The following is a 27,650-nucleotide window of genomic DNA, read 5'->3' on the forward strand; positions in this document are numbered from 1 at the left end:
CCATCATTTGGCGGGAGCTAATGGCAACTCATCCTCGGTGCACTCGAGGAGAGTTCCAAAAATCTCTGTCAGGAGATCGGGTGCCAAAGAGGCATATCTGAGGAACCTATTGCCAGGCCCAAAACGTCCTTTTTAATACCTGTAAGTCCCACACAGGTAGGCCCTAGACAGCCCAGAGTGCAGGGTACAGTGCAAAAGATGGGGATGTACTCTTTAGTTTTACATATCTTGGTGGTGAAAAACACTTAAATATGTTTTTCACTATTGCACAGCCTACCTCTTTCATAGAATAGCATTGGTGTTACCTTATTACATAAAATATGCAATAATTCCAAATGAGCATGGGTAACCAATTCATGTTTGGTGTATTTGGAATATGATAAAAATCCACTCTCAGGGTGCAGACGGGTTTTAAATTGTAATTTTGAAAATACCACTTTTAGAAAGTTGGCGTTTTCCTGCCGTAGCCATTTAGGGCGTGTTTCTGGATCACATAACTGGGTCTAGCTGACTGTTGGGCTTTGTGTATTCCTCCTAGACTTCCACACACATTAGAGAGCTTAGGTTTGCCTGGATGGGCCTTCACTGGCAGTATGGGATGGCGGAGCTGGGCACAAATCTATCTACACTCGAATAGTCTATGTCCTGCCTCCACAGAAAGAGCTGCATACCCCCTGTAGTTAATCTGGGGCTAGGGCAGGGAAGACGGGATGCCTGTGGACTTCAAAGGGAACCTCTAGAAGCTTCTCCCACTTTAAAGGAAAGCCCAGGTATAAAACTGGACCCCATAAACCAACTCTTGAGAACAGTTCGGGACCTGTGGCTACTCTGCCATGAGAAGTAGTGCTGTGCTGCTGAAGGGATTGCCACTCTGCTGGACTGCTGCTCTGACGGACTGCTGAGCTGATGGACTGTTGCTGTGTCCTTTTTGGTGCTGAATTTACTGAAATCTTTAAACCTGCATATCTCTGGTTCTACTGATAGGAAATTTGTTGTTTTGGTCTTGTTTTATTTATTGAAAAAGTGTTCGATGTTTCTAAATTGGTTTGGGATTGTTCTTGTATTGTGTTTTTACTCCATTACTGTTTGAAGTGCTGCATAAATACTTTTCACATTGCTTTTAAAGTAAGTCTGACTGCTCTGTGCCAAGCTATCAGAGTGTTGAGCACAGATTAATTTGGGGTTAGCTTCTGAGTAGTGTTTTACTCCCTGACCAGTTACCCGGCAGCCTTGAGATTCCGCAACCCTGACACTTGTCATCACTGAGAGTGGACTTGTTAGAAATGGGTGTCTCTAGTTGGCTGATGTAGGTACCTTTGTCCATGTAGGGACCTTTGTTCCTAGTCAAGGTAAGGGGGATACACTTCTAAAATAACCCCTGCTCACCCCCTTGGCAGCTTGGCACACGCAGACAGGCTTATCTCAGAGGCAGTGTTTAAAGCATTTGTGAACACATACAGTAATACAGTGAAAACACTACAATTGGACACCAAACCAGTCAAGAAAAATAAGTAATCTTTATCTAAACCAATACAAGACCAAAACAACAAGGAGCCACAATACAGTAATAAAAATATGACTTTCAAATGGTAGAAATAGTTCAGTTCAAAGCAAATTGCAGATGCGACCCCTTTCACACAAAGTATCCTTGGATGTGTTGCACACACAAACAAAAAGGGTCACATGGTAGGTGATGCATCAGTTCCTTACACTCAGGGAAGGTGATGCTTCAGTTCCTTGTTCTGGGGGAGGTGATGCGTTGGTTCCTTACTGCTGAGCACCGGAGATGATACGTTGGTTCCTTACCGGAGAGGAGGTGATGCGTTGGTTTCTTACTGCGTGGGGATGTGATGCATCACATTCTTACTGCATCCCCCAATGATGCAAAAGAGTTGGTACTTTAATGCGATGATCCGTGATGATGTGTGGGTTCTTGCAGCCACACAGCAGGCCTTGCATCGGGATTGGTGCGGCGATCTCAGATTTCGGAGATCGGTGCACTTGAGGCGGAGTGAAGTGATTTCTCGAGCCGTGGGAAGGTGCTGCGATAATTTCTTTATCGATGCATTGGAAACAGGTCCGGATTTGTCCGATTCTTGAAGTTGAGTTACTTTTCCCAGCTCTCAGCGGAAAACAGCCTCCAGAAGTCCAAAACAAAAGCCAGCACCTTTTAGCAGGTCAGAACTACCAGCAAGGAAGTTCAGGAGAGCTGGTGGTGAAGTCTTTGTGTCCCTGACACTTCCGAGCAGGAGGCAAGCACTGTTACAAGTCCTTGGAGATCTTCCTCAAGCAGGGGACACAGCAAACAGCAAAGTCCTTTCTCCTTTCCTTGGCAGCTAGTGGCCACTGCAGGCCAAACCCAGCCAGCAAACAGCACAGGCGCAGTATTCCTCCTCAGCTTCTCCTGCTCTTATCCTTGGCAAAGGTTCCTCTTGATTTCCAGAAGTGATCTTTGAAGTCTTTTCTATCCCTGAGGCCACAAAGCAAAAAGTCTGGGAATAAATACAATGGACAAGCCAGGTCTAACAGGACTCATAAGAAATACGTATGTGCCTGTATTCTTTATTAAAAAATAAAAAAAACACTGGATATATTATGGATACTCAAACAGCCATGTGTCAAATTGCCTTATTGTAATACTGGATAAAAGGGGCGTGAACATGAAATTCTGTTCACACTATTTGTCAAAACAAAATGTTTTCACACTGCTACAATACATTCTCCTTCACTATTCAAGATAACCAGGCATATGCCACAGCCATGAGACAACAATGTTATAGTTTAAAAATGGTTTTCCCTGTGATTCTTTAAGGTTTTTTAATGCAAAGTAAGATATTAGCATACCTAAGATATTGTCATTTTAACCTTGTTTTTTCAGTGAATTTCTACTTCTTGTAGCATAAAGTAATATTTTCATAGCCTTGCACATTGTGGGGTTGGACACAGGGCAGAGCTGCAGTTCAGGCCCTAACCCCATGGGGTTGGGTACCCTACCTCCCGCAGCGAAATGTCTTCGGACATGCACAGGGGTTGGGCACAGTAGGGAGTTGAGTACAGCAGGGAGCTGATCCTGGGGAGTTGGGTGCAGAGGGGAGTTGGGCACAGGCCATCACAACAGGGAGTTAGGGCCTGGCCATGTGCTTTCAAACACCTGACTATGTGTTGCAATATGAAGGTTATCATTTTATGTAAGGGAGACATACTTGCTTTGTCGAAAAGTCACCAATAACTATAATCAAATGTGTAATTTATAAATTATCAAATTGCAATATTTAATAAAAGTGATTGTCATAAAATAGTTTGGATAAAGACCTTTTAAACAAAATGAAGATATCTTTGAATCTTTCTTTTAACATTTAAAAAAACAACAAAGTGGAATCATAAAAGTAACCTCTAGGGGTTCTGGCTGGGAGCATACAGATCATACATGGAGTGCTTTTAAAAGATATGGTAAGCTCTCCTGGTGCCATGGATTTAATGACCCAAGAGACATGCTGCTGGAGGGCTGCTACACTCCCTTCAGCCCCCCACAACAGCATAACTATGTTTGGTGGTGCCCCTGCTCCTTCTCGGAGCACCACTAGCAGGAAAATATGTGCTTGAAAAAATCTCATGAGCATTTTGGGGCTTGGAGCAGTGAAAAATAAATGAGCGTCATTTTTTCAATGTTAGGGAGAGAGCATGCAAATCCCCACCAGGCCTTTGCTGGCTTCAAAGACCCCTTTTCCTGGGCAAAATTATACTTTTTTATTGGGATGGTGTGTGTGGCATTTTGAGGCTCAGAGAGGGGGGCTGCATGCTCCGCCTCTTAAATTGTATTTCGGTCCACCTCAAGGGATGAGGTCCCTGGGGCCTCACAAAGGCTTGGAAATGGGGCCACGGGCCCCGTCCACTTAATTTAGATATCAGCAACTGAGGTAATTGAAATTTTTATGGTCAAGTATGGCCCCTAACGTGTACCCCAACGTCTCCATGTACGTGCTTCAAGTACATGTAATTTCCCTCCATGACCGAATATGGAGACGCAAATACATTTGCGTCCAATGTTAACATGTCCTCTTTCAGATCCACCATGAATGGATCGATAATTCAGTTCCTAACCATGCCATGCCAACGTCTTTACATGGTACACTTTTATGTTTTTCCTGGCTCTGCCGAGCTAGGCCCTGATTTCTGTCTCCGAGCACTTTCTGCTTTCTGCCTCTGAAAGCTGCAGCATGGACGCGTATCCCTGACCTCTGCCTTACTTCCTGCCAAGCGAAGCGGTGCCTGGTTCAACCTGGCCTGCCTGCCAAGACAGTATTTTGCCTTCAAGTTATCTGTTCAGCCTCCTCGAAAATACATTCCTGTCTAGTGATTTAGGTAAACATCTCCCCGGCTGCAGAGCAAAGAGCAAGCCGTCCTGTCTCCATGCAAGTAATTTACAGTTCCCGTTGCCATAGTAGGCCCATGGCCCTGCACATAGACACGTAGACGCATATGCACGCACTAGCATTCAGTATAGAATAGCCTCTGCCCGAGAGACCTTCTATTCCAGATAATACATCCTCCAAACATAAGATACCAGATATGTTATAGGTCCAGGTCGTTCTGACATCCCAGACTTCTGTCTCCTCTACTAGTGTTAAAGTTCTCCCCAGTTACACGACCATGTCACATCATGCTAGCTGCGCGCGCATCCGCACTTCCTGCTGACTCTGCAGATTATCTCTGTGCACACACCCACTTATGACACTCTCTGTGACGTCTACATTACGTCCACATTATACGCCTCCGTGTACGCCTATTACACGCCTTCTTTCACGCCCCCTGTTACGCACATGTGTTCTTATCTTCTTCTTTTCACCTGTTACGCCTACTGTATTGGATTCAATGATGTTACTTTACTATATATAATGTGTAATGTTAATAAAACGTTGACTGTCCCTTCCCGAACCCTAGTGGTGACGGAACATGATCTCCAACCTCGAGGTTTTCATTAAAACCCGTATGACTCAGATACCACGGACTCTGCCTCTCATTTGAATGAGCTGTCTTGTAATGATAATTATACGGAAAAATTGACTAGGTAATTTATTTACCACATAATTTGGCGCCCGATTAGGGACCCTTCCCCTACCCCACGCGCCGGCGATGCGTCGCAGGCCTAGGCCCCTGCCACAGCCGTGACGGACTCCTATGCGCATCTGCAGGTTTTCCTGTATCTCCCTCAGGCCTACGGAGGTGACGGAGACTGCGGTCGACATCCAGACGAGGCGGTGAGGAGTGCGGAGGATCCCGACCAGAGCCCAGCCGAGAGTAACAGTGTCCGAGGTATCCAGAGGCCCACCTGTTCCGAAGTTCCGAGGCGCATGCGTAGTAGCAGTAGCAGTCCAGTCCAGAGTCCAGTCCAGTCCGAGGCATTCAAGTTCAAGTTCGAGTATTGCTCCCGGTGAGTACCGTTGCTAGGGACGCATCTAGACGGGTGCATTAGTTTGTGTCCGGTAAAGACAGGTCTGGGTGCACAGTCCTGGTCCGTACGTGTTCACTTAGGTGAGCGCGGTATGACGTGTCTCTTTATGGGACCGGTCTGTACTGTTTAGCAGTGCATCTAGTGATTCAGTAATTCAGTGATCCAGAATTCAAGCCTTCAAGTACTATTTTCACGTAATTCCAAGTATTGTGTTCTATGTTCTAGACAGTATCTATTCGAAATGTTTTAATGTGTTTTATGTCGTGGTATGAATGACTGTCTGCTTTTCATTACTGTGTTTATTGTGTCCGAGCAAGGTAAAAATGCCGTTATTTTCAAAGTTACGTCAGATAGGAACTAGGAAAGGGATTCTTGAAGAAGCAGTGCCTGTTCCGCCTAGGGACACTCCAGGGCACTTTATGTACCACAAGCACGGCTTAGATGCCATACTGTATTTAGATTTGTGGGTCGACTACACCAAGCACTTGGAGGAGAAGTTTAGATGGCCTGTTTCAGGGACATGGGATGCTGAGTGCATCATGAGAGTAGAAGAAGCATTATGGAAAAAGAAAGCCAGACAATCTCAGAAAGATGCCATAGAATTGTGGCGTAAAGAATCACATAGAAGAACAGAAAAAGAATTCAGAAAAGCAGAGAAACATAGAGAGGAATCAGAAAAAGCCAAAGAAAAGGAATTAATAGAAGAAGGAGAACAGGTCAGATCAGAACAATTAGACCGTCAAAGAAATGCACTCATTACAGGCATGTATCCAGTTCTTGCTGAGGGCCTGCCTAAGGCGACCCCGGAAGTACCCTGTAACTTGCCACCACCATTGGTTCCGACTAAAGTACGTCACCATAAGACCGCAGCAGATATTTTCCTTTCTTCCTATTTAGATGATGTAGCTCCCGCATATACCAATATACCCGTGCAACCTGCTAACAATAATCTGCCACAGCATATTCCTGCTGATCGAGTCACGACCCCTCCACGCCAGCATTTTCCCGCACCTGTTGTTACTTCCCCCGTTACAGGTCCGCCTGCCACTGTTCCCCCTGTTCCTGGTCCGCATAATCCGTTTGGCACAGCTACACCACCGTTAGGTTATTCTCATGCTTCCGCCTCAGGAGGTGCTACAGGAGGTCCCCATCACACCCCGCCACAATTACAGCGATTGACAATGAGAGAATTAGCTACACAGCGTACCCCGAAAGCGACTCCTTCTGAGAAGCTTAAACAATATCTTACAGATTGTAGATATGATCCAGTACCAGGTAAGACTGGGACTATGATGTTAGCCTCGTTACGGTTAAGACGTGTTGCAGAATATTTGATTACACTACCAGGAATGCCCGAACAATTAGACAGGATATACCATTTCATTCAAACAGGAGAAGGCCCAGAATGTGTTCGTGAAGCCATGGCATATCAGAAAGTCGAGACACAAGCTTTAATATTGTGATTTTTGATTAATTGTTTAATAAGAGAACGAGATCGACCGGGTTTTGATCAAGAAGAGATGGAGGGATTGACTAAATGGAGTCAGAATATTGCAGATTGTAAGCATGACAGAGAGAAATGTATAGAAGCCATGTCTAGAAAAATCCGTAAAGAAATAGTAGCCATACATGCCCGACAGAAGGCTGATAGGACAGCCGAGTCAGACGAAAAGGACTCCTCAGAGGAGGAAGAACCAGAGAATACAGAGCCATCTCAAGATATAATAGCGTATGTAGGTAGGGCGAAGCCTCCTAAACAGTACCCTTTAGGTAATCCTTTTGACAGACCCATTCGTCTAGAAAGCAAGAAACAATACCTTTCCCCGATACCAGAGCAATGTTCTCTAGAACATATATTCCAAGTTACTGATAAAATCCTGAAAGAAAGAGTAGGATATCATGAACTCACTATCTTACGTGATCAGGAACTAGCCCGGTCAGCAGTCCAATGGGCCGGGGATGACAATTTATATACAGATGACCTAGTAGTGCAAACGTTTTTAAGTCTTACTCCAGAAGAACAGCGATTAGCTGGTATATACATGACCCAACATCTCATTATCCAGTATGAAAACCAACAGTCTGATCCAGGTCCGCTGTATCACCTATTGCAAGACGTACTCCTGAGAAGATGGAGAGGCCTAGGTACCGATTTAATTGACATCATTCTAGAACAACGTCATAAATATAGAACTTTCCTGACTCCACGTCTTGTTTCAGTTCCACCCCCAGTTAGACAGTCCTACCACCTAGACAGACAGAATCCGTTACGAGAAGTACACCCAATCCGGAAGCCAGATGATACGCTTGAACGTGTATTTGTATACACTCCTTTGACTAAAATGGAATTATTGGAAATGAAGAAAATTGTACCTTGTCACGATAAAGACCCTGCAGGATTCCACCGTGAATTGAAAGACATGTTACTTATGGGCGATTACACTTATTCAGACATTCTTAAAATGTTAAAAGTATTGTTGCCAGCAGGGATTTATGAAAAACTGAAAGAAAAAGATTGGGAGGTGGGAGATAAAAAGATTAATTGGACTGAATTAGAGGATGAAGAAAAAGGACGTACCCCAGGTTTAGGTCTTGGGGACAAAACTAAAGCATTACCAGGATTGTTAGTACAAGTATTGGCTCGATTATTGACAGTCAAAAAGGAAGATTGGGATGCAATTTCAGCCTGTAAACAGAAACCAGATGAGGACACTAGTGATTTTTATTCCAGATTCGAGAAATGTTTTGTTATTAATAGTGGCCTGAAAACAAGTAGTGAGTCTTTTCCATATCTTTTCGTAACTAAATTAGTTGAGAATTCCTTACCCCAGGTTAAGAACAGAGTATTGAAAGTCGAAAGTACATGGCAAGCTAATACGCCTTCCCAAATGTTACAAATGTTACAGTACCACCAGAATAGAATCAGAGAGGAACACGATCATGAACAAAGACGCATGAAAGACACTAAAATGAAAGTATTAGTTGCCCAGTCTGTTCCAGCAGATGGTCAGAAGAGGGGTAACACGCAGAACACACAGACTAGTCGTCCTACAGGTCCTGTTAAAGGAAATTGCAATTATTGCAAACAGCCAGGTCATTTTATTAGTGATTGTGCCGTTCTGAAACATAATATTGCTACAGGCAAAACGAAAGAAAGACCACGTCAGCCTAGACCAGAATATGTTCAACAAAATATTCAACAGAATCCGCAACCTGCTCCACAACATGTTCAGCAACAGACCGTAGCGGTACCACAACCCCAGCCTATTGCCGCAGCACAGCATGTCACACAGCAGATGTACCAGTATGCACAGTCAGAGTATCCAGATTACCAACAGTACTCATGAAACAGCCTAGAGAGGGAAGTGGGTTTGCCTCTCATCAAGATTCCTGTAGATCAAGACGGTCCTTATGTACATAGTCAGGTATTAGGAAAAGACAGAACATTTTTGATTGACACAGGGGCAAGCAGAACTACCATTAGTCATGACGAGGTTCCAGGGGCACCCCTCTCAGGCTCACAGAATGTTTCCCTTGGATTTTCAGGAAAACCTATTGTTAATGAAGTATCGAAACCAGTTCCCCTTGCAGTTGGTCCATTATCCCGTACTACAGATTTATTGCTTACGAAATCATGTCCAGAAAACTTGCTAGGTATTAAAACGCTGAAGGCTCTAGGAGCTGTAATATGCTGTTCTCCGGAAGGAGTGAGATTGTTTTCACGTGACTTCAAGGGTCACTATGTGTTGAGAGATTTTGATCCCCGATTACAGAATGTACCACAGCATTTATGGGCACAAGGCTCCACTGATGTAGGTTGTATGCACATCACACCATATCGTGTTACACTCAAGCAAGGTGTTGTTCTGCCCAGAATCCGACAATACAAATTGCCACCTGAGGCTGTAGTAGCCTTATTGAAAATTATTGACGAGCTTATTGCTCAAGGAGTAGTTGTAGAAACTGACTCCAATATTTGTAATTCGCCAATCATACCGATTCTCAAACGTACTGATCCAAATTCACCTCCAGTTTATCGTCTAGTGATTGACCTTAGAGAGCTCAACAAATGTATCATACCTCAGTTCCCAGTGGTCCCAGATATTTCATCCCTATTGACTGCCATTGATTCTGAAGCGGTGTTCTTTACTGTAATCGATCTCAAGAATGCCTTCTTTAGTGTTCCCATTGATCCGGAAAGCCAGTACCTTTTCGGATTCAGTTTAAATGGCCAAAGCTTTAAATTTGCACGTGCACCTCAAGGGTTCACGGAAAGTCCGAGTATCTATAGTCAAGCATTGAAAAGACAACTTGACAGTATCCACATGCCTGCTAACACTGCCCTACTTCAGTACGTCGATGATCTATTGATCACCGCCCGAAGTGAACAAGACTGTGAACATGCATCTCTGACAGTCCTATATTTTCTGGCCGACAAGGGACACAAGGTGTCTCCTTCGAAGCTGCAATTCTGTGTTCAGCAAGTTGTATACCTTGGTCACTTGCTGTCCAAGAGGGGGAGACAGTTAACACCTGACCGCATCCAGTTAATTGTACATATGCCACAACCCAAGACACAAAAGGAAGTACGGGCCTTTATAGGCCTCACCTCTTACTGTAGACAATGGATCCCTCAGTACGCATATCTAGCCAAGCCCCTTATACAGCTGACAACCCAGGAGGCAGCGTCATCGACTGTCCTCCCTTGGACTCAGGAACATACACAAGCTTTTGACGATTTGAAGAAAGCCCTATGTCAAGCACCTGTTTTAGCGACACCATGTTACAGCAAGCCTTTTACACTTTTTGTCACAGAACGCGAAGGTACTGCATTATCAGTACTCACCCAAGATCAAGCTGGTTCACACAAACCATGTGCCTATTTTTCTAGTACATTAGATCCAGTAGCTCAGGCCCTGCCTGCGTGCTTGAAATCTGTTGCAGCAATAGCTCTAGCAATCAGACAAAGTGATTCCATAGTATTAGGACACCAATTGACAGTACAGGTTCCACATTCCGTGGAAGTTCTTTTAAATAGACCACAGACTCAGCACTTGACTATAGCACGACTGACAGGTTATGAGTTGACCTTATTCCAGCCACACATAGAAATCATACGCTGCAATACATTAAATCCTGCTACACTTTTACCGTTAACTACAACAGACCCTTTGTCACATGACTGTGTAGAAGTCATTAACACTATGACAAAACCCAGACAAGACTTGACAGACATCGCATTACCAGATCCAGACCTGACACTTTATGTGGATGGTTCATTTATGAGAACAAGTACAGGAGAGTTAGTGGCCGCATATGCAGTGACCACCGAAACTGAAGTCATAGAAACACATCGTATTGACACATTGTCTGCCCAAGCAGCAGAGCTTATCGCTCTGACCCAAGCCTGTATTCGAGCCAAGAACAAGAAAGTTAACATATACACAGATTCCCGTTATGCATTCGGAGTTGTACACGACTTCGGAGTCCTTTGGCAAGAGAGAGGTTTTTTAACTTCCCACGGTGCCAAGATACAGCATGGTCCCCTCATTCAAGCTCTGTTAGAAGCAATACATTTGCCTACAGCCATAGCCATCATGAAGTGTAAGGCACATACGAAAGTCACAGATACCATTTCCCAGGGTAACGACCTGGCAGATCGAACAGCCAAGCATACAGCTCAGACTCATTCTCATACGACTGATATGACAAAGACAGTAGTTCCAACACATTGCATGACAGTTAGGGATCCCGCCCTAGATGTAATTGATATACAGACACATGCTACCCCAGACGAAATGAAGAAATGGACAGAACTAGGAGGGATCCAGACAGAACAAGGATGGATGACGAAGGAAAAAGCCACATGGTTTCTCCCCGACTCTATGGTTCAGGTTATCATTAACACAGCACATAGTCCTGCACATTTAGGAGAAAAAGCCATGTTAGACAGTATTCAAAACCTTTGGTTCAATAAGCATTTACGAGCAGCAGCAAAACAGAAAGTGCGTACTTGCATGATCTGTTGTCAGTTCAATCCAGGTAAAGGCATTCCCGTAGAGCAAGGTGGATTTCATCCTCCCGATCACCCTTTTGAAGTCCTCCAGATGGATTATATCCAGATGGACCGTTGTCGAGGATTGAAGTATGTCCTCGTAGTTGTATGTGCACTTTCCCGATGGACAGAAGCATATCCAGTCCCAGATTACACTGCCGTGACCACTGTCAAGCAGTTGGTTCGCGAATTTTTCCCGAGGTTTGGTTTGCCTCGTGTCGTGTATTCAGATAACGGACAGCCATTCTCGTCCGAGCTCATGAAGCAAGTTTCCCTTTTGCTAGGTTACCAATGGAAGTTCCACTGTGTTCGGCATCCCGAAGCAGCTGGTTTAGTAGAGAGACACAATCAGACTCTGAAAACTCGTCTTGCCAAGGTCTGTGCAGAAAAAGGAGTGGACTGGATAGTAGCCCTTCCAGTTGCCCTCTTCTATATGCGAATGGTAGCACATTCTAGGACAGGGCTATCCCCGTATGAGGTGGTTTTTGGCCGACCACCGAATATGTGGGGGACGCCTCTGCCCCGTAAATTAACCGATGTTGACAGTAATATGCTGACAGATTACCTTGCTTCCTTGATGTCTGCACTACAATCATGTCGTTCACAGGTCGCAGCAGCCTTTCCAGACAACACCGAGGTGAAGCCACACAAGACTGTCCCTGGTGATTATGTATACATCCGCAATTTCGACCGGTCGAGCCCTCTGGAGCCCCGCTGGAAGGAACCTAAGATCGTTTTGATGACCACAAGGACTGCAGTGAAACTCGAGGGCAGGAAAAACTGGCTCCACTCGAGTCACGTCAAGAAATACTATGGACTTCCGCCAAAAACTGTTTCCCAGGACTTTTGCATTCCAGAGACTGATACTAAACTCCCCCTGGTAGAGAAAACTCCGTCCCAGGAGTACAGATTAAAGTTGAGGTCTAGTAAGTCAGACAGTTTAATTGTTTAAGTCCCCCCCTGGGTGAAGCGGTTAGACAGGTTCCTGACATGTACAAGCTAGACCCACATAGTGAGAGAGATAGACAGGAGATCAAGAAACAGAAATATTGCAAGAATCTCCGAAGTAGATGTATTGTTACTTTACTCGTCATGTTTTTTCTGAGTCTTACGATTATATGCCTAAGCTATATGTTACATGTATATTTTCCTATACAAGCACATTCTTCTTTCAATGACATGGCAGACCACACGTTTAGTGATCTGCCCCCGCACGAACTTTCTTACCGACTTGCACTGCGTAACAATTCTTTCATCCGTATGTTGCATCATTCACATCAGACCAGCAATGCCACTAATTGCTGGGTATGTGGCCGACTCCCTCCCTACCAGAAAATGATGGGAGCCCTGCCTCTTTTTCCTTACCCGTTTACACATAATGGTTCATGTGGTGCATGGTTTACATTAATGTCCTTGTTCGATAGTAAGTCCAAAGTTTCCCAAGGTAATTGGATATGGGGAGACCTGAATACAGTTATGAATAAGGCATGTTTCCCTGACAAGGAGGGTCTTCCCCAAATGACAGGTACCGATCTAGAAAACGAAGTATATGGATTAGGTAATTTTACACTTAGCCTCATGATTTTGAATGTCCAGTCAGAAACTAGTACGAACTTACCCTCAATATCAGTTTTGCCAGTAAAAGGTGACCTATGCGTTAGAAAGAAAGGTTCAGTACATCTAGGACACAGCGATTGTAATACAGTTATTGAATTCAGTGATAAAGGCAAGTCTACATTCAAAGCTTCCCGACATTCCTATTTCATTTGTGGCCATACAGCTTATATACGTTTACCTCCAGACTGGGATGGTACTTGTTACATTGCATTCCTTATTGCCACCTGTTTTTCTAGCCCCACCTGATTACCATAGAAATTCTCATCTCGTTCATGTCAGACCCAAGAGAGAACTCCCGATTGTCGATTACACTGAAACGACATGGGAACAATACACAGATTTCAATAAAGGATTTTTTCCTTATTTAGGAACTGTCTCCAATAGTAAACTGATACATAAACTGACCAGAACCCTTGAAGCGGTAGTGAATGAAACTACTTTTGCCCTAGGTAACTTGACAGAAGAGCAGTCTGCTATGAGACTTGTCGTTCTTCAAAATCGTCTCGTCCTTGACGTCATCCTGGCAGATAGGGGCGGGGCTTGTAGAGTCATCAGATCCAGTTGCTGTGTTTTCATACCAAATAACGCACCGTCAGTATACAGAGCCATAACTCGGCTCCACAAGATTGTCAGTCAGATACACCAGAATCCAGGCACCTGGACTTGGTCCGGTTGGCTCTGGAGCATATATCAGCCTGGGGATGGAAAGTCCTATCCTTCCTTGGAATAGCCCTACTCATAGTATTCAGTTGTTGTCTATGTCTACAATGTGGGCCAGCGATTTGCGGCTTGTGCGCCACATCATGTATTCCCCATCCAAGTCCACGTTCTCGTGCCCGAATGAAAAAAGATGAGCAAATGATGCTATATGAACAGATAGATGGACTCATGAAGATTGATATATCCTGAAGGGAACGTAGGGGACAAGGAGGGAATGAGGTAACTGAAATTTTTATGGTCAAGTATGTCCCCTAACGTGTACCCCAACGTCTCCATGTACGTGCTTCAAGTACATGTAATTTCCCTCCATGACCGAATATGGAGACGCAAATACATTTGCGTCCAACGTTAACATGTCCTCTTTCAGATCCACCATGAATGGATCGATAATTCAGTTCCTAACCATGCCATGCCAACGTCTTTACATGGTACACTTTTATGTTTTTCCTGGCTCTGCCGAGCTAGGCCCTGATTTCTGTCTCCGAGCCCTTTCTGCTTTCTGCCTCTGAAAGCTGCAGCATGGACGCGTATCCCTGACCTCTGCCTTACTTCCTGCCAAGCGAAGCGGTGCCTGGCTCAACCTGGCCTGCCTGCCAAGAGAGTATTTTGCCTTCAAGTTATCTGTTCAGCCTCCTCGAAAATACATTCCTGTCTAGTGATTTAGGTAAACATCTCCCCGGCTGCAGAGCAAAGAGCAAGCCGTCCTGTCTCCATGCAAGTAATTTACAGTTGCCGTTGCCATAGTAGGCCCATGGCCCTGCACATAGACACGTAGACGCATATGCACGCACTAGCATTCAGTATAGAATAGCCTCTGCCCGAGAGACCTTCTATTCCAGATAATACATCCTCCAAACATAAGATACCAGATATGTTATAGGTCCAGGTCGTTCTGACATCCCAGACTTCTGTCTCCTCTACTAGTGTTAAAGTTCTCCCCAGTTACACGACCATGTCACGTCATGCTAGCTGCGCGCGCATCCGCACTTCCTGCTGACTCTGCAGATTATCTCTGTGCACACACCCACTTATGACACTCTCTGTGACGTCTACATTACGTCCACATTATACGCCTCCGTGTACGCCTATTACACGCCTTCTTTCACGCCCCCCTGTTACGCACATGTGTTCTTATCTTCTTCTTTTCACCTGTTACGCCTACTGTATTGGATTCAATGATGTTACTTTACTATATATAATGTGTAATGTTAATAAAACGTTGACTGTCCCTTCCCGAACCCTAGTGGTGACGGAACATGATCTCCAACCTCGAGGTTTTCATTAAAACCCGTATGACTCAGATACCACAGACTCTGCCTCTCATTTGAATGAGCTGTCTTGTAATGATAATTATACGGAAAAATTGACTAGGTAATTTATTTACCACACAACAGGGGATGGAGCACCCGGGTCATCAGGGAGGCAGTGGGAGGGGGTAGGCTATTTTTTGAAGTGCAGGTGCTTGAGCTTTTAAGATCTCTTTTACAGCAGATTTGCGGATCCACAAAGAAAAATGCAGTAATGTTTTAGAAAAAAGAAATTGGGCCTAGGGGTGTCCCTCTGGAGACCCCACAAAAAGTAATGGGGCAGGGTATCTCTACTCTCCCCCTCATACCTTCTTTATACCTGTTTTTAGGACTGGGGACTCAGTCTGCAAGTCCTAAAATATTCCTTGAGGTGGTGGAAGCCAATCAGATCTCATCTTGAGACCTGTCACCTCTGTGGACCCTCCGTGGCATGAAATATACAAACTTTTTGAGCATCAGTGTCTCAAAAACTACTGAACAAATATACACCAAATCAAAAAGGCATCCTTGCTTGACCAAGATCTAGCTTTCTGCCGAATGTGGTGCAATTCCATAGAGCAGTGTTTGTGGTATCACTGTTCAAATTTCCTATGGAAAAATCAATCAGGAAAATGCATTTTTGGACCCTCATTTTTCTCTGCCCCATGCTTGACTGATCACCCTGGAACTCCCTGGACCTGTAAGGCTCAAGGAAGGGGTTGCATGCCGCCTCCCCTTAAAAGAACAGTGTGGCCCCTGGGAATGGGGCTACCGGGGCCTGTAAAGGCTCAGGAGCAGGGTCAAATAACCCCTCCCATTAAGCAACAAAACAACCTTAGTGGATGGGATCCCTTGGGCATGTAAAGGCTTGGGTGGGGGGGCACACACCCCCACTCCCAAATTTAAAAAAGAATCACTAGCTCCTGCTGGCACTCAGTATGAGTGCTGGCAGGGGGAGTGGCAAGCCTAGAGAGGTTCACCCTGAGTCCTCCAATAAAAACAATACCTGGGATTCCTGGGTGGGCTCCGGTACACCCCAAAAGGTTTTTTTAAATGAATAATAAATTAGCAGCAGGAGCCACTTATTTATTATCCACTGCTCCTAGCTAAAAGCTCCCCATATTGCCCTACAGCATTTTAACATAATATACACCCCCAAACTTTTTTCAATATTGTGGGGTGGCTGCAGGATGGGCAGCAGCTCCCCAGTAACATAAAAAAAAACAGTAGGGGGCTTATTTACAAGCCTCTTGCGCCACTTTTGTGGTACTTTTAACATGGGAAAAGTGATGCAAAAGTGGCGCAAGGGACTTGTAAATCTGCCCCTAGATCTCTTGGGTCACTGAATCCATGACACCGGTGAGCTTACCATATTTTTAAAGCATTCCTAGCTGGAGCTCTATGATCCTCAGCTGGAGTGCAGACCCATGTCCTAGAGCGTACTGGTGATTTTATTTTTGGATGTGTGGGGGAACCAGTGTAAGATGCAGAATTTCTGTGTCGGCTCTACTTCTCTGTGGGTGATGCTGGTCAGCAACTCTGTTACGTCCCCCAGAAACATTTCAGGTGCAGGCAGTCCCAGACATATGTCTAAAATCTGCTCCTTCTTTATTGCAGCGTGGACAAGCCACTGCCTGGCACCGAAACCACATATTGGCAGCCCTGTGACATTTTTGGTTCGGTGAGCCTCCGACTCCAATGTTTCCGTATAGCCGCAGTGAGGGCCAAATATCTCAAGAAATCCCCCCGTGCAAGTCATAGCGGGCTTGCAGGTCATTAAACGGGATCATGGCTTCCCCCTCATATAGGTCTCCTATGGTAGCTAAGCCTTGACCCACCCAAGCCGTCAGCCTCTGCCAGTTACCCCCATGCGGCAAGGCCGTACACATGAGTAGCGGGATTTCCAGAGCGTCGGGATGTCTAATTTGGGCCCGCCTCAAGTACCTGTTCCAACAGCGCCGTGCCATGTCAAGTTGTTTGGTAAGGGCTGGAATTCTAATAGGAAAGGCAGTATGATTTGGGATAACTGTCTTAGATCTCCAGGTCTCTTCTATGCCCTTCCTCCCCCCTGACACTGTTCATCACCCTTTTTGTGAGCCATAGAAATTGCGCCCCTAGATAGTATGCCTCAAAGTCAGGTACCGCTAGCCCTCCCTCCTCTCTTGGTCGCATGAGGATATCAAGCGCCACCCTGCGTCTACCATTTCCCCATAAGAAACCCTTGACCATCGATCTGAGCTGGACAAAGTACTCCATCGAAATACAGACCAGCAAAGTCCCAAAGTAGTATAATAACCTCGGAAGGGTCACCATTTTAACCAGAGTTACACTGCCGGCAAGAGATATCGGCAAGGAGCTCCACAAGTTAAAGTTGCTTTTCGCTCTCCGAATGGCCTTCCCTATATTGCCCTCTAGCATGTCTTCCCGAGTGTTTTATATTTGTGTCCCCAGGTATGGCAGGCACCTATGCTCCCAACTCACCCCCTCTGATTCCCACGTATCTGCCCCCTACGTATCTGCCCCCCTCTTGCAGGCAACAGGCAAGATTTTGCCCAGTTCACCTTCAGCCCAGCAACTCTGCTGAGGCCCTGTAGTAAGTCTTTTGCGCCCTTAAGTGCCTACTCAGAATCAGCCAGAAACAGCAAAATTTTGTCAGCATAAAGCAAATGTGATGTAGCTGGCCATGCACGTGGCGACCGGATCGGGCCCTCGCTGCCAGCGGCTCCATCACCACAGGAAACAGTAAGGGGGAAAGGGAACACCCTTGACGCGTTCCCCTTCCCACGTTGCAGTCGTCTGATATTAGCCCCCCGTCTTAACTCTGGCAGTGGAGTCGACATACAGGAGAGCCGTCCAACTCATGAAGTCAGCCCCCAGCCCAAACTTCAAGATCACATGGAACAAGTATGGCCATTCCAAGCTATCAAATGCCTTTTCTATATCAACAGCGAAGATCGTCGCCATGTCCACTCCATAAGAATCAGCCTCCAGCACTCGCAGAAGCCGCAGAATGTTAAGAGCTGTGTTTCTAGCGGAAGTAAACCCGAATTGATTGTTATGTATCAGGGTAGTCATGTGGGGGAGCAAGCCAGTAGCCAAAATCATACTTAGTATTCTATAGTCTAAGTTAAGCATGGATAACCGGCAATATGCTGTTTTATCCCAAAGTGGCTTGAGCAATGGTATGATGATTTCCTCTCTAGTAGTCTCAGGTAGGTGGCCAATCCTTTTTGCATCATTGTATACCTTTACCAGCCTTGGAGCCAGCAAATCAATGTATGCTAAGTAGAAGTCAATGGGTAGTACATCTGTGCCTTGGGTTTTGTTTTGAGCCATATTCTTAATTGGCCCCTTACTTCTCCTATCTCAACTTCCCACCCCATGGTATCTGCAATGTCCCCATATAGAACTGGTAGCTCTACATCTCGTGTGAATTCAGTAAAAGCTTCCTCCGCTGGGGTTATCTTACTCTGGTACAGTTCAGTGTAATAGGCTAAAAAAAGTAATTGATGCCTTGCTGATCAAACCTCTCTGCCCCATCCTGGTCCCTAATCTCGAGAATTATTGTACCTCACTGGGCAGGGTTAGCAAACCAGGCCGGAAGAGATCCCGACTTGTGCCTTTCCAAGTGAGCTTGGGTGACGTATATTTTATAATCAAAACACTGAAGGCATTCTACTTGCACTGCCACTGCCTATCTAGCCTCTAAGAGCTCCCTCTACTTGTCCGGTCTCCCAGGCCTATCTTGTTATTGTGCTCTCAGGTGATGGTCATTCCTCTGTATGTCCTGGAGTAGCACCTTCCTGGTACTCATCATCTCTGAGATGCAGTGCCCTCTAATGACCGCTTTACATGCGTCCCATTCTACTAATAAGGTTGCTGCAGTGCTAGCATTAACCTGGAAGTAATTAACAATGGCTGTCCCTATTGCATCATGAAACACTTGGTCTTCTAGGGCCTCAGGCCGCAAGCTCCAGGTGGGGATTTTAGGTCATGTGGGGGAACATTGTAAGCCTATAAGCTCAGGATTGTGATCAGATAGCGTCCTAGTAAGGTATTCTCTGCTGCAAATCCCCTCGTGGACATCTAGGGAGCACAGTATGGCATCTAATCTAACATGCATCCTGTAGGGCTGAGAAAAAGAAGTAATGCCGGGCCACAGGGTGTTGAGCCCTCCATGAATCTACCAATCCCCACTTTTGCTGCCAGCTACAACACGCTTCTGCCAGTCTATGTGCAGGTGCATCAGGGAGTGGAGGATGGGAACGATCAAGATTGACATCTGAAGTGCAGTTAAAATCACCCCCCAGTAAAACTGAGACCGTGAGTATAGTCACCAGTTTCCTAGAGAGATGTAAAAAGAAGGCTAGTTGGTCTAAGTTAGGTGCATATATACTACCCAGCACAAGATCCCTGCCATCTAGTCTCCCCGAAACTACCACGTATCTGCCTTCTGGGTTGATAATCTGTTTTGTGCACCGAAAGGGTACTACCGCCCTCACCCATATTAGGACCTCTTGTGCAAATGCAAAGTAAGTGGTAAGAAATGATCGACCCCTCCCGCGACGCAGCAACACCACTAATTCCTTCACTATTATGTGAGTTTCCTGTAGTAATGCAGTCTGAATACCTCTGCGGATCAGATATGTGTGTATTTTATGATGCCGTACCATTGAGTGCATCCCCCTCACATTCCACAAGATACATTTTAAAGCTATTGGGGATCCCATTGCCTTAGGAGATTTCTGTACTGACTGAGCAAACTCCCCCTCCCTGTGACATGCCTAGCCTCTCGTAACATTTCCCAACATAAAGAAAACCCCCACCTCCCCACCCCAGGACAGGTACCAGAGAACTAGTTCCCATCCAAACTCTGCTTAAGCAGACAATCATCCAATGTCAGTTGCAAGTGTGATCAACCTACAGTGGTGGACTCAGATTCCCGCAACGCCGCTCCACCTGAAAATGTACCAAACATTTCATCCCGGACCAGTTATTTGCGACCCTTAGGACAGTGGCATATACAGCCAGTTCTTAAAGATCTCCCCAGGTACGAGCAACCGTCATGCCCCTTGAGTCCCCAGCATAGAGGACTACCACATGTTCATCAGATAAGATCATCTGCAGTTCGGGGTGTGACCTTAGGCAAGTCCATCTCCGAGGCGTCATTGCCACTATGCTCCGGCGAAGTTTCCGATCTTCCGGTATACAGGTCGCTCTTGCCTGAAGTGGGGCTGGATTTTTTTTCGCTATGGGTCACCACAGCTTGCAATGCTTTACGAAGTTCTAGGCTAAGCTCTCTGGGCAATGGTGCTCTATGTAGGAAGGTGGATATCTGACTATATGGTTACCCCAACTTTTTGCCTAGTGTTTAGCTGGTTTTCGACTTAGTTGGCCTGGGATCCTGCTAATCAGGGCCCCAGGCTATCTGCTCTCACTGTAAATTGGACTCCATGTACTTTAGGTACATCTCCAATTGGATATTTGGTCACCTTATGAGCCCCTGTATAGTGTACCATAGGTGCCCAGGGCATAGGTGCATCCAAGGCCTACCAGGGTCTGCAGCATGTATTATGCCACCCCTGGCTGGTCATCCACATTGACACAAATGGCTGATCACTCAGCGGGGCAAGGTCGTGTAATCACCCCTTGCTTAGGTATAGTATCCCTATACCTACCATTACATATAGACACATATATACCTATAAGTCACTCCTATGGCAGGCCTTGACAATCCTGAAAGCTGAGTGCTTGGTTTTATGAGAGAAGGTGCTCTAGCATGAGCTGAGACTCTCTGCAGCTTTCGGAACCATGTCCTTATAGCTGTTCTATGATATAGTCCTACCATATACTCTTAAGTGCATTATAATCCTCGCGGTTAATGCTAATTTTGGTTTGGCTTTTTTCAAAACATGTCGTGTAAGGTGGCATACGCTTTGGAATACTACCCCCCCGCCAGTCTTGACGCATCTTTGCGGTTGCTAGCCCGCTGGCTAGTGGCCATCTTGAAGATTCCATTTTGAAACAATGCTGCTTGCCTGGTTGCTCTGGGCTTGCTTCTGCTTATCTGTAAAGGGGAAGCTCCACAGACCTTGCTGGTCTGTACAAGAAGCCGATCTTCACTTCCTGTGTGGGTTGCCTTTGCCAAGGCTTGTTGACTCCAATCTGGAAGCCGATACCGCCAACAGCGAGAGCCTTTGTGGGACAGTCGTATCCAGCTCCTGGTTGTCGTTGACACCTCCTGGTCCATGTGGCTGCAGAGACAAGCTTCACTTCACCTGTTTGCAGCTCGACATAGCCTGGTTCCTTCCTGGTTCCTTCCTGGTCATTGGCTAGTGACCCAGACTCTGTCCCCTCTGCTTTCAGGTTCTTCACTTCTTCGATCCACCCTTGGATCCATCCAGACATCTTCCTCCTGGTCGCCTGCAGCATCTTTTTGCAGCTCTCCATAGGAACCGACGATGCAACCCGGCACTTCACACCTATGCACCCGGCTTCCCTGGGTGAGGTAACTCGAGTACTCCGGTGCTCCCGTGGGTAATAACTATCCAAGTATCCTGCTTTAACTGGGTTTCCCTGCAAGTCCACCCGGACTGTCCGAAATCAACTAGTTTCTAACTTTTACGTTCCCATTGAAAGTCTAAGAGAACTCGCGTGTGTGTTTAGACACTGCACACGCATCCTGTGAGACTCCTACTTCCTAACCTGTGGTTGTTCAGTGTAGTCCCAGCGAATCCCCAAGGCCCTAGGCCTATTCACCTGTTCTGAAGTGGTTCTTATACCACTTATTTAGCATATGGTTCGTGAGGCCCCTAGGGCAGAATTGTATTTGTGCAACTTATAGTATGCTTATTGAGTAACTTGTGCTGTATCTCGAACTCTGACCTCATAAAGAGTGCAGAGGGGTTGTGTTAGTAATAAATACATATATATTTGATATATACCTTGTGTGGTGTCCTTTCATTTGGTATTCAAGGGGTTATTATTGGTAAAACAATTGGCTTCACATGCTCTCTGAAGTATTAGCCTAAGACTGCTTTGTCCATGCTACCACTAGGATAGACGGTCTATAAGGTTGACTTTACAACCATCACCATAAGGGTTGGTTGGACTCATACAGGGTGCCCACTAGAATAGTGGACATCACATATCAGGTCAACTTCTCACACTCTAGACACGGTTTTATTGCTGCAAGGACTCTGTTGTAGAGAGTTAAGAGAGGGAGTACAATGGACCATTGGCTCCCGCTTGCCTATCCAGTCCCAGGCCTCTTGAGGTGTTAGGAAGAATTGTGTTCCGCAGAGTCCGCCACTCTGAGTCGTGCAGGGAACAGCATTGTGTAAGGTAGTTGTAGTTGGTGTAGTTTTTTCTTGACAGCCAGGAAGGACGCTCTGTTCTGGTGAACCTCTCTTGTGAAGTCCGGAAAGATCCTTACGGCACTGTTGTCGATTTGTAAGCCCTGCTTTTGGCGGGCTCGGTGTAAGATGTAGTCTCGGTCTCTGAAATGTAACAGCCGTGCCTCTATTGGTCTAGTTGGGCCTCCTGGTTTTGGGGGCCTCGCCAGAACCCTGTGTGCTCATTCCAGAGCATAGAAGGGTGACAGTCCCGTTGGATCTTCTTCTGCTCGGATCCAGTTCTCTAAGAAGCGCACCATGCTCGCCTCTTCTGTTTTTTTCGGCACCCTGATGATGCAAAAACTGTTTCTGCGAGACCTGCCCTCGCTATCTTCAGCCTGCTTTTCCAGCACTTTTTTGTTTCCGTGTCCGTAAGTGATTGCTGCAGCCCGTGCACTGTCTCCATGAGGCCACCCAGGTCTTTCTCACTAGTTGAGAATCTTTCCTTGAGCTACGGTGGTCATCTTTTAGTAAACTTAAGTCCACGCCTATTGTGTCAATTTTTCCTTCCAGCACATCCCTGGAGGCCGTAATTGCTTGCATGATGTCAGACAGCGTGGGTTTCCTGGTAGTCGACTCCTGCCTCAGTTCCACTACTTCTTCCTCATCTTCTGTCTGGGCACAAGAGACATCCACACTAAGAACTCCAAATACCCTCTTCTTTTGTGTTCTCCCCATCTTTTGGGCAATGAGTGAGATCTCCTTGGTAGTATCAAGTGTGTTCTGTAAGGCTGGGAGCCGAGTCATCTAGGTATAGCTAGGTCCCCTTATACTACCCTAAGACTCCCCTAGCAAGTGGGATACCCCCAGCTACCAAGCTTCTGTGCTCGAATTTCTGCTCATCACAGTAGTGCTGCATGCACTGCGATGCTGGCCTGCTTGCGTCCGCCAGGGGGCATTGGGCACTGTTGTCAGCTCTCAGGGTTGGATCTACCCTCTATATGTGGCTCTGCCGCTCCTACTCCGATAAAGCGCTTCTGGCTCCCTGCATTGAAGCGAGGTTGCATCACTGTTCTGCCTCACAGACTCACTGTGCACCGCTGCGGCTTGACTCCCAGCAATCGAAGGACCTGCACCGATTATACCGTCTATTACCCCCTTGCGTGACTCCCTAGTATGCCTGAGGGTCCCTGTTTTAGGGGTTGCGGGGTAGAGCACTGGTTAAAATCAGTGTTTCACGACATTCTTAACCTTATGCCTATCTTATGGCAAAATGCACTTCTACAGATGTCGTCCTCTGCCTGGAGATCCGAGTTTGCTGGTGCTAGACCGGTTGCTAGGTGGGCGTCCACTCAGACTAAACATCAGAGACCTGCTCGCCTGTAGCAGCACTTATTTGGGATCTCTCTGGGGCAATTCAGGCACCCGTCTGTCGTGCTAGCCTCCTGCCAATACTTCAGTGTCTCAGGGTCTTTATGAGGTGTAGGGCACTGCTCCGCCAATCCTCCTGGCCTCAATCACAGTAAATCAATATGCCTCTATGTGATGTGACCACCGTCCCGCCAGTAGGTCCCTGCTTCGGAGGAGTCCCAGTATAAAAACGGAGGGCTATGGTCTGGCGCTAACAGCGCAACACGCTTGCAGGGCTCTTCAGGACCCCTCCCAGCGATCTCTCGGGGCTCAAAGCGATCAACAGCAGCAGGGATCATCTCTCAGCGAACTGCCTGTCCCGACAACGCCGGGCTCTCTCCTGTACGAGAACCCACCTACTTTCTCTCCCAGGGACCTCTCGATGCCAACTGCCGGGTTCAGGTGAGACTTCACAGGTGGCCCGGGCACTTCATATGCCATGCTGCACTCCTCAGCTTCTCACCCGTACTTACAGCCCACTAAGTCCCTTAAAAAAAAATCTGCTGAATTCTGCCGCTGAGTCTCACCTACTCATTGTGGAAACCGCCGTAGATCCTCCGTATCATGGGCGCCATTTTGCGGTCATTTGCACTAGAAGGAGCAAGCCTTCTCGCAGTCGTGCGAGCTGCTATTTTCTTTGGCACCCACGCTGCATCTATCCCGCCCCAAGGCTCTCTGCTAGGGAGGATGGGCTCCGCTACTGGGCACCGCCACTTCGGCAGCAAATCGCAGCGGTTACTCAGAGCTTTTCAACGCATGGGCGCCATCCTGCCGCCGTCTCCTCCACTCCTGCCAGCTCCAATTTCGGCCCTGGCAGCAACATAACAGGCAATCCAGAGCCCTCCGCTGTTTGCCTGCAGTGCCAGGTGTCTCCTGGTCTACAGGTCTGCGCTCTTAAGCGTGTCTGGGGTACAGGATAATTAATGAAGTGGAAGATGCAGTCGGAGCTCCTCAGCTCACTTCCGCTTCCATCGGCTGCAGGCCACACCCCCATAGATAAGAACTCACTCATGGGGACTCATGGACTATGACAAGAAATATTGACAAGATGGTAATGTGAATATATGGCTAAGACTTCTGGTGTATAGTAATACATACCCTGTCATTATTAGGCAACCTTTTCTGAGCACTCTAAGGTATAACAAAAGACAACAAGATTAAGAATAGAAGTTAGTGTTGCACTATATTTTGCTGTGAAGGGTGCCTTGATTTATTTACTACTACCTTCCACATTAACTCACAGTCTGAGATATATTTGTATCAGATGAAAATTTGTCACATAAAGCCTTGTCATGGAGATGATTAGGAATAAAAACGTATTTGTAAATACATTTTTATATATTTATCAGGTGACTAAACAAGGAATAACAAAATTACAGATACAATACACTCTACTATATTAATATTTTACTGTTTAAGTACCATCATAAACACATTACACCTTTCAATATTTAACACATTGTCAAGTTTATAATTTTAAATTTTTTTATGAGTAATTGTTCTTTCGATCATGAGTTTCAAATTTCATGCATGAGTATTATCAGGACCACAATTATGTACAATTTCACTTGTATAAAATTCCTTGCAGCAAATCCTTGAAAAATGTATTTCTCATGTGAAAATGTCTCTACATTTGAGAATTACAATACAATAACTTCTGCTCAAGCAAACCATGCACCTCACTTCTGAAATCTTGCAAGCTGTTTAAAGCATTGAAATCTGATTTTCAAAAATGCAGACGTTTCTCTTTTGTAGTAGACTTCATTTTATGTTGTCTGTTTTACTTTGTCTTGATTTCTTGTACGTGTTGCTTTCTTGTTTAAATGCTTTTATTTATTTTTGAAAAAATGAAGACAGTCCTACTCAGGAACTCACCTCTTACGAATGCATATGATTAACCCATTCCCAGTCCATATGCGTGGTCTTATACATTTATCTGATATCTGACCCGCTGCCAGGCTGATCAGAAACCTAAAACTAGATATTCCCTTTTCTTCCCAAGGCTGCAACTGACTTTGCTGGCTTACTCCCTAGACTTTATCTCTGTACTTCAGTGTATACAAATCAAGAGTCTTGCCCCTCCTGCAGGTTGATTGGATGGTTATTCTTTCTTAATTACCAATACATTTTCTTCCTCATGAATGCATCCATATCCGCACAGTTATCGCTAGCTAGCAACCCAAATAAAATAAATGATTTTCTGAAACCAGGTTCAGTACTCACCAAATGATCACATGTCAACCAGATTTATTCACCAGTGCATGAAGTTTGCATGCATCAACAATATATTTGTATTTGTACAGACGTAGTATTTTATTTTATTTTTTAACTTTATTTTGCAGTTTTCATAGAAACAAAGCAAGGCACATAGTTCAATGGAATTACATAGAAGACACATCTCGCAATGGCAGTTCAATACATTCTTCGTCTTAACACAATACAGTAGACACAGTTCAAAAATACCTGGCAAGAAGCATGACCAATTTACAGTCAAGGGCAGTTCCATTAAGGTCTCCAGAAGACCAGTAGGCTTCATCTGTAGGTGCAATATGTTACAGTAAGCCACCCAGGGCGGCCAGGGCCATAAGAATGAATATGATATCCCTCTCAGCCTATCCCAGCTGGTTCCTTACCCTGGCTTTGCTGTGTAGGGGAGGGCTGCTGCTGTGTGGTTAAGAAGGCGCGAGAGGGCCCCAAATGTCTTAGAATGACTTCTAAATATTTCTTATAAATGATGGTTGCAGTAGTCAATCAAGATTAATGACATTTCTGTATGGCGTAATATGACATGCAGTGCATTAGAATCATACTTATAAATTCAACATCAGACAAAGGGTTTGCTTTAGTGAACACATTTTGACGATTTAGAGTGTCTCAAAAAAATATTACAAAGATCCAAGATTTTGACACATGAAAGAAATTTCTACTTAAGAAAACAATCTACAGTATCAAAAAAATATCAGGTTTCATTGTTTATCTATAAAAATCAGAATGACACCCGAAAGCTTCTGCACTATAAAGCAAGGCAATGGAATACTTTATTCATTTTAATAATAATCAAACACAACCGGCCTTAATTCTTTCTATTGTCAATGGGATTTGTCATTCATTATTTAAAAATTACATTCTGGTAACATCTTTTACTTATGTAGCTCTGTAAGTATTTAGCTTGTTTATTCCCCCATGTTCCTCGAGGAACACCGGGATGTTCATTTTCACAGTAACTCCACCTTTTTATCCACATGTGAAAAGAGTCTCCCAATTTTGGGAGTGAGAAGACTTTGTCCTTGGTGGGTGAAATCTATAAATAATTAATAGCAAAGGCCTTCTTCTTGTGGGTTAAAAGTACTTTTAGAGGAAAGACCAGTATGGTCTTTTGTACCTTAAGAATTGTGAGGTCATATACAGTTGATTACTTGAAGCTCAAAAATAATTTATACCTTTTTTGAGGAAAGGAGAAACACGTGACCAATATATCTAAGTGGCATTGAAGCTCTCACCGATAATACTTTCATTGATTGGAAGAGTACTCCTCATTCTATTCCTAAATTATGTGATGCTTTCTTCACCTATGCTTTCAAAGTTCATGACTTATTTCAAAATGAAACTAAATTCTGGTGTTTCAATCACATTATTTGATCCCCAGGCTTAATAAAACTGTGGGATTGGTCAGCAAGAATTAGAAAGAACTAATGAACAGTGCATTATACACTCCTCCACCTATCAATATTGATGTATACTGAAAAATTGCTTTAATTGAAATGTAGCATACTGTT

General features: G+C 45.2%; 1 protein-coding gene across 7 annotated transcripts in view; it reads right to left on the reverse strand.

Moving 5' to 3' along the window:
• The window catches only part of LAMA2 (laminin subunit alpha 2), a 3,858,378-nt gene that overhangs the window by 2,570,228 nt on the left and 1,260,500 nt on the right, over positions 1-27,650 (reverse strand). The gene's annotated exons all lie outside the window — the stretch shown is intronic.

The sequence above is a fragment of the Lissotriton vulgaris genome, chromosome 6, assembly GCF_964263255.1.
Source record: "Lissotriton vulgaris chromosome 6, aLisVul1.2, whole genome shotgun sequence".
NCBI classification, from domain to species: Eukaryota; Metazoa; Chordata; class Amphibia; order Caudata; family Salamandridae; genus Lissotriton; species Lissotriton vulgaris.